The sequence below is a fragment of the Notamacropus eugenii genome, chromosome 3 (assembly GCF_028372415.1).
Source record: "Notamacropus eugenii isolate mMacEug1 chromosome 3, mMacEug1.pri_v2, whole genome shotgun sequence".
NCBI lineage: Eukaryota > Metazoa > Chordata > Mammalia > Diprotodontia > Macropodidae > Notamacropus > Notamacropus eugenii.
In genome coordinates, this window is record NC_092874.1 from 46781681 (window position 1) to 46791610 (window position 9930).

A 9930-nucleotide genomic window follows, 5' to 3' on the forward strand; every position below is an offset into this window, starting at 1 on the left:
TTGTAGGGAAGAGGAATCAGTGAAGAGGCACAGAGAACAGAGCCGAACTAATCATCAAGGCTGAGCCATGGCCAAGGGACATCCATTTATAGCAATTCAGTGGCGGGCACATGGAGATGGGGAAGAGGGAGACATGATTGAAAAACGCCTGCCGGAGTGAAAACAACTGGAAGCAAATGCGAACCAAGGGAAAGAAGTGTAGAATGGAGCTCTTGAGCTGAGTCTGGGAGGAAACCTGGGATTCTAAGAAGCAGAGGGGAGAAGGGTGGCCATTCTAGGGACGGGGAACAGCTGGTGCAAAATCACAGAGATGGAAGATGGACTGTGTAGAACAGCTGGGAGGTAAATAAAGCTTGATTGCAGAGTAGGAGGAGGGGAGTAAGGTGTAACAGCAATGGAAAGGCAGGAAGAGATATCGATGCTGATCAGAAGCTATGATATCTGATTCTAGAGAGTCACTGGACTTTATGAAGCAGGGGATAAAATGATCTGAATAGTAGGGAGGGTAGACTGGAGTAGATAGAGGAGAGGAAGGGAGGCCAATTAGGAAAGTAATACAATGGTTTGGGAGACAGATAATAAGAGTTAAAACTAAGGTGATGGCTGAGTGCACAGAAAGGAGCAGATTTACGTGAGAGGTGATATTGGAGGGAGGAAGGGACGGAGGGAGACAGAGACAGGAAGACAGAGAGACAGAGACAGGAAGAGACAGAGAGAGAGAGAGAGAGAGAGAGAGAGAGAGAGAGAGAGAGAGAGAGAGAGAGAGAGAGAGAGATAACAAGATTTGTTGACTGAAAGGATAGCTATGCGGGTTGAATAAGTGAGAAGTGAAGGATTATCTAGAGTCTGAACCCTGGCAACTGGAAAAAAAGGTAGTTCCCTCTGCAGTAATAGGGAAGCTCAGAAAAGGGACGGCTTTGGTGGCAAAGAAAATGAGCTGTGCTTTGGACATGTTGGTTTTGAGATGTCTCTGAAACATCCGCTTGGAAACATGAAGTAAACAACTTTATGTTGTGAGACTGGTTTTAGGAGAGAGATTAGGATTTTAATTATATGTGTGTGTACATGTACATACATATGTATATGTATACATATATGCATATATGTATTTTTGTATGTGTATTATAAATGTATATACATATGGTTGGTTACTGTCCTTCATTCTCAGAGGACCAAAATGACATCACCATGATAAAGTCAAGTTTCAATTCGTCCGACTATGGCTGATCAGACCAATACGAGCTCAGAATGCTCTATCACAGATTGGGCGCAGATAGTCCATGTGAATATTTGGGATGGTTACTTCAAATTTGCACATCCAACTTTTCCTTTGTGCTGTTTCAGTTCTGCTTTGCTCATAGAGCACAGCACCCTTTCTAACGTGAGCACACCAGCCTTAGTGGCCCTTTACCAGTGCCTCCCATGTCACATAATCAAATCCAAAGTTCTTGAGAGAGACCTTGAGAGTGTCTTTGTATTGCCTCTTCTGACCACCATGTGATCGCCTGCCCCATGCTAGTTCTCTGTAAAACAGTCTTTTTGGCAAGCGTATGCTTCGCATTCGAATAATGTGGCCAACCCATCAGAGTTGCACTCTCTGAAGCATGGTTTGAATGCTTGGCAGTTTAGTTCGAGCAAGGACCTCAGTATCTGGTACCTCATCCTGCCAGGTAATATTCAGAATCTTCCTAAGACAGTTCAGATGGAAGCCATTCCGTTTCCTGGCATGGCACTGCTAGACTGTCCAGGTTTCACAGGCATACAACAGTGAGGTCAGCACAACGGCTCTGTAGACCTTCAGTTTGGTAGTTAGTCTAATGCCTCTTCTCTCCCAGACTTTTCTTTGGAGCCTCCCAAACACTGTGCTAGCTCTGGCAATGCATGTGTCAACCTCACTGTCCATGTGTACATTCCTGTGTACATACCAAGATAAGTGAACTTATCCACAGCATTCAAAACTTCTCCATTTGTTGTAACTGATGGTTCCACAGATGGATGGTGTGGTGGTGGCTGATGGAGCACCTGTGTTTTCTTGGTGTTAATTATTAGGCCAAAATTTGCACAGGCAAATATACATAAATATAAATGTATATGTGTATGTATATATGTATGTATGCATACATGTGTATATATATTATGTATATATAATATTATGTATATATATATATATATATAAGTACACACACATATAAAATTCATCTTCTTAGAGATGCCAATTAAACCTATAGGAGATGATGAAGTTACTAAAAGGGAGAGAGTATAAAGTATAGAGAGAAAAGAGCAGAGGCTCCAAAACAGCCTTGTCTTTTGCCTCTTTTTGTATCTGCAGAGCTTGGCACAGTGCCTGGTACATGCTAGGTATTTAATAAACATTGATTGATTAAAAAGGAAACGAAGGAGCAGTAGGACAGGCAGGAGGAGAACTGGAGAGATCAGTATGAGTAAAATCTAGAGAGGTGAGAAGCCCAGAAGGAAAGGGTGGTCAACAGTGTCAAATATTGCAGTGGTCAAGGAATACTAAGATTGGTAAGACACCATTGGATTCGTGATTAAGGGTTATCAGTTATTTAGGAGAGAGCAGTTTCAGTTTAGTGATAATGTCAGAAGCCAGATTTCAGGGAGTTAAGAAGAGAGTGACACAAAAGGAAATGGAGACACCAACTGTGGCCTGTCCAGGGGTGTGTGTGTGTGTGTGAGTGTGTGTGTGTGTGTGTGTGTGTGTGTGTGAGAGAGAGTGTGTGTGTGTGTGTGTGTGTGTGTGTGTATGCCTGGGGCTCTCTTTCTCCCTAAAACTTAGATGCCTTCAAGTCAGAGTCAAAGGCTCAAGAGTTGGTCGTATGAATGGATGGGAATGGTGATCCTGTGAACCTTTTCTCTCTTGCTATGATGATCATCTCCCAGGGAAAGAGTATTAGCTTCATCTGTTCCTTAGCCAGTGGAGTATAATGTATCCTTTCTATCTAAAGAATAACAACCCCCACCTTAAACCAAATTCTCTCCCTCCCTCCCACCCCCTTCCCCACCTATTGAAAAAGCACGAACATGATATTGATCATACATGTGAAATCGCGCAAAACAAATTTCCATATTAACCATATCACAAAAAAAATGAAGAAAAATAAAGTGAGAAAATTATACTTCAGTTTGCACTCAGTTCATCAGCTCTGTCTCTGGTGGTAGATAGCATTTTTTCATTTTGAGTTTCTTTGGAATTGTCTTGGATCATTGTATTGATCACAATAACTAAGTCTTTCACAATCAATCATCATCACGTTTCTGTTATTATGCACAAAAATACATTCACTTTGCATCACTTCATTTAGCTGTTGCCCTGTTGTTGGGTTTTTTTTTTTCTGAAGCCACTTCCTCATTGTTTCTTATTAGTACAGTAATATTCTATCACAATTACATTACACAGCATTCCCCAATTGCTCAGCATCCCTTCAATTTTCTTGCTCCCCATAAAGGAGTTGCTATCAATATTTTTGTACATAAAAGTCATTTTCCTTCTTCTTTGATCTCTTTGGGATCTAGACCTAATACTGGTATTGCTAGGTCAAAGGATATGCATGGTTTTATAACCCTTTGGGTTGTTTTCCAGAATGGTTGGAAGAGTTCACATCTCCACCAATAATGCATTAGTGTACCTCTTTTTCCCTCATCCCCTCCAGCATTTGTCATTTCTGATAGGTGTGAGGTGATTTGTTTTAATTTGCTTTTCTCTAATCAATAGTGATTTAGAGATTTTTTTCATATGCCTATAGATAAGCTTTAATTTCTCCTCCTGAAAACTACCTGCTCATACACTTTGTGCATTTAACAATTAGGAAATGCCTCTTATTTTTACACATATGACTTGGTTCTATGCTCAGTATGTATTTGAGAAATGAGGCCTTTATCAGAGAAACTTGCTGTAAACAGTATTGATATTACTTCATTGTCCATGATATCATTTAGCAAAAGAGTTTTTATTGATTATCTGCTTTAATTAGGTCTAGTTTTGCTTCTCCTTTGTCTGAGACCATAATTGCTATCCCTGCCTTTTTTTTCCACTTCAGCTGAAGAATAATAGTTTGCTTTAGCCCTTTGTTTTAACTCTTTGTGTGTTTTTCTGTTTCAAGTGCGTTTCTTGTTAACAACATATAGTTGAATTCTAGTTTCTAATTCATTCTACTATCTGCTTCCATTTTATGGGTGAGCTCATCCCATTCACCTTCACAGTTATGATTTCTAATTTTGTATTTCCTTCTATCCCATTTTCTCTCCTGTCCCTCTTCAAAAGCCTGTTTTGTTTCTAAGCACTGAATGCCTTCATTTACCCTCCCTTTTATCATCCCCCCCTTTCTCTTCTACTCTTGTGCCTCTAATTGCCTACTGGATAAGTTGTATTTCCATACACTTCTCCTGCTGACCTGTTGAGTTTTCTTAGGTCAGACCTTTTGTTGGCTCTCATACTCCAAAACTTGGTTTGAAGCCTATTTAAAGTTATTATTTCAAGGGGGATGTAAAGGGAGTTTAGCCAAGTGGCTACCATCTTCTCAATGTATATGCTGAAGTCTTATAGTGTGAGGACATGAGTTGAGGAGGAAAGAAAAACTGTGAGCCAGGCACTAATTTCACTGAGCAAAGGAGAGTGTCCTAGAGGTCAGTAGATAACCACTCATCTTTTTAGTTACTCTTCTCCAACACTTTTCTTGATTATTTCATCTCTGCCCATCAGATACATACACTAGAACTCCCATATACCACTTTGGGCTCACAGCATCATTGAACATATTTGTTAACACTTCTAGTTGTCAGCAGACAGCTGAAACTCTTTGGCCATCAGGAGATAAATAGAGGCAACAAATCTGACATATCACCTCTTCTTTGTATATGCATAGTTTTATCCCAAATACAATCCTGGGGACCTTCTTAAGAAGACTGAGAACACACTGTCTGTTCTATACTGCAAAAAGAAAGCACAGTCAAGAAACATTAAGAGAAATCTGAGTGAGGCCTAAAATAAAGTCTCAAAATTCCACTTGTTGGGAGTCAGAGGATCATTCAAAAAACACTTAACTGGGAGCATATAGGTGGCATAGTGGGATAGAGTATCAGCCCTGGAGTTAGGAGGATTTTTACTGGCTGTGTGACCCTGGGCAAGTCACTTAACCCCAACTGCCTCAAAAAAAAAACCTCACCACTTAACTGTAGCTCAACAGTCCCCAGGGGGATATGTTAACCCCACCCCACCAGTCAGAACTGAAGAGTTCTAATTTATAAAAGAAACCCATCAGAACCATCCCCCAACCCAAATAATATAATTGTATAAAGAAGCACACATGGAAATACCCAGGTTTAGGTCAACCACAGATGCTTATGAGAAGTAAAACCAGGTCAGTTAAAAACAATTTATAGCAGAATAAGGAACCAAGGTTAAAATGGACCCTGGCTGTTCCCAGACAAAGAAGGGAAAGAGGAGAGGCATAAAGACAAGCCCATTTCTCCACATTCACTGCAAGACAACTAAATGAGGGCTGAGCTTTAGCTACATAGACAAGTCAATACAATCAATCAGAGAAATCTGGATATCTCTTTTATAACTCCCACTGTCATTAATTCTTCCTGTAGCACTGGTGCTACTCCTTTTCTACTCGACTACTGTCAGCTACTTCTCCACCATCCTTGCTGCTCCCATTTTTCCAGCGCCATATGTTCCAACCTCCTATGGAGCTGGTCTGGCCATACCCTCTCTTGTCTGTACAGATTTGCTCTATCTTTGGAGACTTGAATTCCCAGGAGCTATACATTAGTCCCTGAAGCCCAGTCCTGCTTATGGAGAGTTTACTGAGATATGATACCTAGATAGATGATACATAGACAGACAGACAGACAGACAGACAGATAGATTAGATAGATAGATAGATAGATAGATAGATAGATAGATAGATAGATAGATAGATAGATGGATGGATGGATGGATGGATGGATAGAAAGGTGACAGATGATAAATAGATGGAGAGGTAGATAGGGAGATACGTGTATAAATGGGAGATACATAGATATATAGGTAAGTGGCTAAATAGGCATTGTCTTATGTATATTCATGTTCTTGTCTCAATATTTATGTACATTCTTCGCATTATGTAGATCCATATCATCTTCCCCAGTGGAATATAAGGCCCTTGAGGGCAGAGACTATTTCATCTTTGTTTCTGTATCCCTTGTTACATAATGAGGATGTAATAAATGCTTGTCCATCGATTGATTGTGTGCATTTGTGTGTACATTGTCTCCCTAGGGTCAATTTGCAGGACTTCTTAAACTTTTTCCACTCCTGACCTCTTTTTTGTTGGTGTTGCATGGCCTGAACTCACGTGCATTACAAAGTGTGCATGCTTTGTGTTCAGAACCAAGGCGGCAGGGAAGTTGCACAACGTATGACGGGCAAGCACTGCCAGAAACATGTTGGACTCATTATACATTTGATTTTGAATTAATTTTTGGTCATCTTTTACTATTGTCACATTCTTTTCGACTCCATACAGGGTGGTGACTCTTAGTTTAAGAAGTGCTTTCAAACTGCAGGGGCAGTGAGGGGGAATATTATCCTGGCATACTTACCTGGAATTGGGGATTATCTGTCTGTGGGAAGGAAACCCCTTTATACTCCAAGTGGGGCTGGTGGAAGAAGCCTAGTCTAGATACTATGAACTACAAGTCAGCAGGTCCCTTGACTGTCCAGGATATGAGAGACTTAGGGGCCAGAATGAGCTGGCTCTTTGTCAGTTAGATGAAAGGAACTATTTTTTCTGAGGCCTGTCTGGGTGATAGGGGCTCCCCCTCTGGGTCATCATCTGGGGAGACTATTTTGTGGGAATAAGTGAATCAGCAGGTGAGTGAGTGAAGCCTTGGATTTGTGTCTATCTTTCACTCATAACCTTTGAGTGATTCCTGACCTTGGCATCCCTGGCTTCTTTCAAGGCTTAGCTAAAATGCTATACTCTACAGGAAGCTTTATCCCTATCCCCCTTAATTGGACTGCCTTCCCTCTGAGATTATCTGTACTTTACCATATATAAAATTCCACCTTCTACTAGTAAGACTATATATATAGATAGAAGACATAGAAAGACAGACAGATAGACATATTCACAAAGAGATGGAGTACATACACACAGAGAGATAGATGAGAGAGAGAGAGAGAGAGAGAGAGAGAGAGAGAGAGAGAGAGAGAGAGAGAGATAAAGCTAGGTGGTGCCACAGTGCACTGAGTGCTGGGCCCAAAGTCAGGAAGATTCATCTTCCTGAGTTCAAATCAGGCCACAAACACTTATTAATTGTATGACCCTGGACAAGTCACTGAATCCTGTTTGCCTCAGTTTCCTCACCTGTAAAATGAACTGAATAAGGAAATGGGAAGCCAGTCCAGTATGGCAAGCCAAGAAAACCCAAAATGGGGTCACAAAGAGTAGAGCATGGCTGAAACACAACAATAACAAATTACACATATATATGTGTGCAAATTTATACACATACACATATATATAACCTTGTTCACATGTAGTCTCCCACATAGATTGCAAGCTCCGTGAGGACAAGGACCATTTTGCCTTTATATCTGTAGTGTTTAGCATAGTGGCTGATACATGGCATGCATTTAATAAATTGATTTACTGACTTAATTTATATGCACTTTAAAGTTTGCAAAGCACTTTCCACACATTATTTCATATAAACCTATAACACCGTATGATCTTTCACCTTTTTACTTCCCTGTTCCCTTTTCTCTCTCTCTCCCCAGCTCTATTTCTCTTTTCTGGCTCTCCTTTCTTTCTCAGATATTTTCTCTATAACCACTACCATCTCAGAGAGGATCCTCCCTCCTCTTCATAGTCAAAGAGGTCAGAGATGGGAGGGGGTAGAATAGGAAAGGACAGATGGGGATGGCGATGGGAAGGAATTAACAAATAACTTATCCCTCAGGCCATTTCTTAACGGGCCCTCTTGTTGGCCCAAATACCAAATAAACAGATATCTGTTTGCAAAACAAAGGGCTAACTTTACCCTCAGTACTGGTCCTAACCACAGTTTCCATGGTCTTCTCTCTCCCACACATTCTGGAGGCTTTGGGGCTACGTGGTCACAGCAATGGACCAGTCATCTTTATTTGTGGCTACTTGCCTATCCCTACATCTGTCTCACTTGGCACAGGCACATTATGCCATCTTTCTGTGTCAGAAGTTTTCAAAAAATAGAAACATGAGTAGTGCATCCTCAATGTTAATTAATACTATGCACTTACCATTTGATGATAGAAATGAGGGATACATAGGCTCCATCTATCCCATTTTTCCTGTGGGTCTGTAAATCTATTTTAATTCTCAGGTCCTACTTCTCACTGATGTGGTATGAATGCCATCAATCTTAAATGCCAAGAGGAAGCAGAAAAAGCCAAATACTTCTTGTTCTGCTTTATTCAGCCATCTGTTCCCTGTCTCCAGCACTAAAAACTTTTACTTTCGCTCTGTGAATGGAACTTTGTTTAAATTTTTATTTTTCTTATTCTGAATTAAATAAGCACCAAATGAAGTGGGCATTTTCATGTACATAGTAGAACAGTAGTAGAACACATGATACTAATGTACATGACACTAAATTTCTATATACAGATTTTCTTCTTTGTATGTATACAGAATGTCACAAAAGTCTTAGTGCTTTAGTGGCTTAAAGCTACACTGAGGTTCTTGAATGAAACATCCTTTATAAAACAAATTCCACAAGAAAGCTGACCAACTTGTCTGTGACTTCTGATCTGTCTTCTGTTTTTTTCTATATTTTAAAAAATGCTTCACTGGATCTCTTTTCTTTTTCTTTCTTTCTTCTCAGAGGATAGGGAGGGGGCAATCTGTTGGTTGACCCTTCCTCTCTCTCCCACCTCCTCCAAAAATGGGGAGGGGGTGGAGAACAACACCTTTATAACGAATATGGATAGTCAAGTAAAACAAACTCTCACATTGGGCATATCCCAAAAATGTATATATCTTTAATTATCTTGAGGTTATCACCTGTCTGTTAAGAGGAAGATAGTAACATGCTTCTTAATTATTCCTCTGGAATCAAGTTTGGTCACTGCAGTGATTAGAGTTCTTCATCCTTCCAAAGATCTTTTTCTTCATGATGATGTTACTCTATAAATTGTTTTTCTGGTTCTGCTCACTTCATTCTGCATCAGTTCGTATAAGTCTTCCTTGATTTTGCTAAAACAACCCCTTTTGCTATTTCTAACAGTGCAATAATATTCCATTCCATTCATAAATTGTTCAGTCATTCCCCTAAGTGATGAGAATTCCTCTTCTTGGTTTCTAGTTCCTACTCATAACAGAAAGAATGAACATTTATTCCTCTTTCTTTGATGTCTTTGGGATACAGACCAAGTAGTGGTATCATGGGGTCAAAGAGTATCCGAAGTTTAGTTACTTTTTTCCAAATTGTTTTCTAGAATCACTGTACCAGTTCATAGCTCCATTACTATGGAGATCCATTAGTAATTTTTATGGCTTTTTTCCTTTAGCCTCTCCAAAAAATGTGATATTCCTTTTTTATAAATTTTGACAATCTGACAAGTATAAGTTGGAACCTCAGAATTGTATTAATATTCCTTTCTCTGATTAGTATCTGTGACTAGAACTCTTAATCAACTTGGCAATCAGTGTTTGATTCCTGCTTATTATACAAGTTCTTGGAGGGAAAGGAAATAAAAGGAAAGGAGGAAGAGGAGGAAGGGAAGGAGGGAGACAGAGAGAGAGAGAATGCAGAGGGTAGGCAAGGGAGGGAGAGAGCAAGAGAGATTTCCAGATTTTGTTTGGAGCCAGAAGACTTATAGCTGAATCCTTGATCTGCTACTTCCTAGTTGTATGACTTTGGACATTTCATTTCACTTCTCTG